The 5,405-nt window shown below is 44.6% G+C and overlaps 1 pseudogene; it reads right to left on the reverse strand.

Moving 5' to 3' along the window:
* Window positions 1-229: 229 nt before the first annotated feature.
* Window positions 230-4,266, reverse strand: LOC144172344 (uncharacterized; annotated as a pseudogene).
* Window positions 4,267-5,405: the final 1,139 nt, after the last annotated feature.

Below are 5,405 nucleotides of genomic sequence, written 5' to 3' on the forward strand. Positions count from 1 at the left end.
AGCTTGCAGGTTTATTTGCAGGCGTACAATTACGATGCCTTGTTACCCCACTATACTCAAGATTTTCTTCTACAGAGGTTTGATATAAAGGTTACACAGGGTTCCTTTAAAAATACCAGTGGAAATATACGGGGCATCTACTTGCGAAACTGTGACGCAACAGTTCGGGCAATTTGGCCGCCTTAGAGAAAAACAGCAGGGTGGTACAAACCTTGTTGTCCTGTATTTCCTAACTGCTTGAAGGCCTGCAGCTTGTTCCATTTGAGGGCTGCAATGGCTGTTCAACATCAAAATGCTCTGCAGGAGCAGCTTGAGGCTCTGATGAGTTCTCGTGCAGTCCTTTAAAGAACTCGGCTCCAGGGCACGCATCCCCCAGTGCAAGCCTACCGAGCTCGTGCCGACCTTCCCTGGTCAGCAGAGGTGCATTGGGGAAGGTTCCACCAAACACCTTGTGCACTAGCGCCTGGTGTTTGCAGAATGCACCCTGCTGACCAGAGCGGCATGTGCACAGCCCAATGGTGGAGTTGACGTCGTACATCGTGCCGTCCTCTTTGCCGCTTGGTACGATGTAGAGGCCGTCCCCACAGGATACTGTACGATCCTTGGCAGTCTCTGGGAGTCGCTTGAGGAGCTTCTCGTACAGAAGCCTGTGCCCTGCAACACGCTAGTTCGCATGGTCGATAATTCGGTTGCGGAAGTACGTCTCCCATGTAACCGCGAGGAACTCCACCAGGACCACAACATTGTAGGCTTTAGTGCGACTCAGCACAATGTCTTTCAAAATCCTGATGGAAGCCTCAGAGTAATTGTTTGTGTTGTGGCCCCTTGTTTTAAAGTGCAGACGGAAGAGCAAGACCCACTCCGCTTCCTTCTCCATGAAAGTGTCTACACGGTTGACGTAGACTGCATGTTGCTGGGAGTGGAGCTCCTTCTTGGCTGCTTCCAGGCTTTCAAGGGTATCAGCATACATGACCTGCACATTTGGAGGTCACAGACATATGTGCATGCACATATAATATGCATACATTGCATATACATGCACACAACACATACATACCATAGGTGTGCAAAAATGTGAAATGTTTACTGTCAGTCAAATGGAATGCTTTATGGCCAGTCAGTCAATTTTGATGGCTTGCAAAAAAACAGCAATGCACACAAAAAAAGACAAGACGAAAGAAAAAAAGGCCATGATGCTACTGCCACAGGCCAAAGTATGAGAATTTGTGACAGCGGTGCATTCACAAAAGTTGCAGAGGATCCCTAAGCATATTCTTAAGAGGTTCGATCTTAGAAGTTTATTTTGGCTCAGGTTGTTGTTACAACAAAGCGTTGCAAAGTTGTGTTGCAGTGGAAACTCCAGGCCAATTAGGACTGTATTTGCAAGCACGCTCCCTTTGTAGATGCCAAACGAGTCATACGCCGCAGAATCTGCATTCCCTTCTCTCGGTGCTGGGCTGGTGTTCCCGATATTAACGTTCAACTCACGTGCTGTGATTCATAAGCCATTCACCAGCATCAAAACGTACCAGTGGGAGAGGCCACAAACACATGTGCTTGTGAGACGCGGCTTTTGTGGACACTAGCCAGGTGCACAGTCCCCCCCCCTCCCCTTTAGCGAAGTAACTCTTCCGCATTAAAAGCAATTCAATGTTACCCTTTGTTGTGAGCATTGCGTGAGAGTTCCCTTCACTATATGCATTAAGAAGCTGGTGCAGTTTTGCTGAGACGTTGAGTGACCCTTGTGCCCACCACATTCCTTGTTTTAGTTAAGACGCTGATAACACATGGCACGTGCCATTCATATCATTTTCCCTCAACATGCAAACAGCGTATGCCAGCACACTATCATTAATTCAGGCCTGCTAAAAATAGTATCAACCTTTGCAGTAATTGAGTGCAGCCTTGTCAATTTAAAGCAATTTGTTTCTTTTAATAAGAGTTTCAGGTTGCATTCTCCATTGGCTCAATTTACAAGTGACTCGGTGGCTTTTCCTGCAACTGGCAATTCACCCGAGAGGGGATGTGTTCGAAGATCCTCCAAACACTCATGTAGCACAGGTACGCAACAGTTTTCTTGTTCAAGGCACGTGCACATGAACGGGCACAGCCAAAAAAGGCACAAAAGAAAGCGCACCCTGTTCCTCTTTAAATGCGCTCAGGAACTAAGTGCCGCTACAGACAACCACAGAAGGAATTTCGACACCATGGGGACCTCTTATGATGGGTGGTGGTGGAGTAGGCGTATGCACCAGCAAATCAAAATGTTGCTACTTACATCTACTACATACGAAGCAGAGTTATCATCACCTATACTTCTTAAACTGTGCCCAAATACCATGGCTTCACAGAGTTCTTCTAATAAATGGAATTGAAAAACTCTCCAGAGAGACCATGTAAATATGGTGGGTCCTGATTTGTTTCCTTCTAGCTCTGGACATTGCATTTGCTTGCTTTCATCGGAACAAGTTAGACTATCAGAAAAGAGATTGTAACAATTTATGATGATACTGAATCTTTTAAAGCTGTTAAAATATTAAAAATGGCCAGTTTCTTATTGCAATTAAACCTTCTCATAATGTTGAAAAATGTCTACCATAATAGTTTTAGAGCTGCTGCATTTCAGTTCTGTCCCCACTTGGCTTTGCCAACAGACAGTGACCGAACCATTCCTGTGACGGGTGCTCGCAGGTGGGACATTCCAAAGCACAGCCACTGGTATGCATTGAATAACTCTGACTGCTGCATACACACATGACCAATACATATTTGTTGTAGCATTCAGTGCATTAATAGAAAGGGAAAAAAATTTAATTGCCGTAGGATGCAACAAACATTCAACAAGCCAAAGGGGCTAGAAGTGACGCACCAAATCAAGCCTAGCATTCATTACTAACCCAAGAACCCCTGAGTTGGAAGCAGTAGTGATCAGTCAGCTTGATATGATACCAGCACACAGAAATCAGAAGCGCCTCCATATAACAACGGCAATGGTTTAAACGCAAAGCTTACTTGCGTGTGAAAATTTAAATGCTGAAGTGCCAATCAAAGTGCAGACTGCCTACAAGTTTCAGTCCAAACTCAGATGACAGCAAATGAATCCCTTATGAGAAAGCTAAGCACCCTCCTCACCTCCCCCCCCCCCCCAACCCATCGCCATAGTTAGACCATCAAGAACGTCCAAAATGAACAACATCCAAAATCAACAACGTCCAAAACTCCCGAAGTAAAAAGCCAAAATCTACTTCAACACAGCGAAAGCTGAAGCCAATGCCCGCGCAACGAACCCAAAGGAATGTTGAGTGAGCTTAATGCAGTGATGGCACAGTCAGATAGACGTCCCCTTTATAACGTATGGGACCCAGGTTAGATTTCAACCACAGGAACTATTTTTTTTCTCGTTTCATCATCACCATCATAATCATTTGCCCTCCTATTGTGAAAATCTGGCTTTCCTGTAGAGCATTTTGGTTACCTCACTGCAATCAATGAGACCAAGATAATTTTCAGTTGACTGCTGTTAATTAAAACTAAGCCCAAGGGAACCGCAAAACACTTCGAATTAACCAAACTTCCAATTAAACAAAAAGCACAAGAACAGCATTCGTATTCTGCAACATGTCTCCCTTCTTGAGTGCACTCAGAATTTCAACTTTCGTTGCAAATTTGGGTGTACGACACGAGTTGCCATTATAGTTGACACTTATCTCTAAAATCAAAGCCTAAAGTGTCCACCACACAAAGTGCTCACACTGCACTGTGTGCAACAAAGGAGGTTGAGGACATAAGAAGGGAGACATGTGTACACTAGCTTGCGTGTCAACTGGCTCGCCACTTTCTCAACTTTGCGCTGCCTCAGTTTTGATGGCACCAACATGAGTACAAAACATGACGCTATTATCAGACCTGAAAATTTTGGACTTTATCAAGAAATCATGGTCACCTGAATGCTTTTTATGGAAAATAACTTCCAATTAACCGACCTAATGAATTTTAGCCTTGAATGATTGAGCAATTTCTTCCATCAGATTCTACGTAAAATGGCCGAGACGAGCACATCACTTCAGAATTATCAAGAGCAGCCTGTGATCGTACCTTCTGGAAGGCTGCCATGAGCTGCTTCCTTTCTTGAACAGCAACCCCATGCTTGGCAAGAGTCAGCCAGCGCCAGTCCGCTTGTGCCACGTGAAAGTGGCAGAGCAGCTGCCGGGCCTCTGGCCATGTCTCCAGGAGTGCTGCCTTTTCTGCTACACTGTTGTCCGTCATGAACGCCGCTGGGTTCTGCATGAAAGAAAACACGCATGGCTCCTCAGGTGCCAGATGTGCTAGCACACAACAAGCGAAGCCTGGTGTAAAACAGAAATGAGTGCAAGAGTGCCTTGGATGACTTCACATAAACCTCATAATTGTGTAAAGCAGCATGAAAATCTGTTCACTTAAGAATGTGACTGCATAAGAATTGCTAAAGGACTTGTTTTTCTGACTTTAGCAATGATTCTCCAAGGCAATACAGCACATTGCTCCTGTTTAGATGCATGGCTAAATGGACAAAACGCAAAAGACAAACAACACGCCCCGTCATCCTCTGCGGTTTTGTCCGATTTGCTCTTTACTTTCCAAGCACTCTTCCGACTGTGCCCTACATGTGGCAATTACAAAGTGCTGGAAAGGACGATATAAAAGTATTGCAGAGAAGGCAGTGAGACAACTGTGCAGTGACTTAAAGAATCAGAAGAAAAGAAAATTGTCTGGAGTAAGTGCATTTGATCACCTCAGGATGCTAAGAACTCGTGATCACTGTCAGCCAGTGTGTTTGAGGAAAAACGTGCACATTCTTGGTTTGTGTCAACCATTCTTTTTTTTAAAATGCCTAACAGTGAAGCCAACTTTGTCGCGAATACTCAGAACGAAATGGCCGAAACTCTTGCTTTATCAAAACCATCCTAACAAATTATGCACGAATTTGCCACTAGGATGACAATCTTCACAGTGAGTTTCATTTACTGGTCACAAATACAGTAAAACCTCGTTATTACAAAACAGTATATAACAAACTAATGGATATAACAAAGCAACCATAATTCCCCTTGAAATTTCCGTAGACGCCCATGCATTTAACAGCTCGTTTTAATGAAGCTTAATTTTTCTACCAATAGGTATCACCAACTCTTTTTTTCACTGCGAGCATATGTGGACCATTTTGGCAACCATCAGGTCAATGTCTTGCGCGCGACAGTTTACGTCGCATCATGGATGCGGTAATTCGAAACTTGCGCTAGCTATGGGCCATGAACTCCACGGCACTAAAATGGCTGCAAGCGCCTGGCAACACGTGCAAGGGTGCATGTCTCCTATTCTCCCAGTAGGGTGCCCGGATGTTCCTCCAGCCACTGTACCAGGATGCA

This window comes from Haemaphysalis longicornis, unplaced genomic scaffold (assembly GCF_048455015.1).
Source record: "Haemaphysalis longicornis isolate Haplotype H1 unplaced genomic scaffold, Haemaphysalis longicornis Haplotype H1 scaffold_20, whole genome shotgun sequence".
Taxonomy (NCBI): Eukaryota; Metazoa; Arthropoda; class Arachnida; order Ixodida; family Ixodidae; genus Haemaphysalis; species Haemaphysalis longicornis.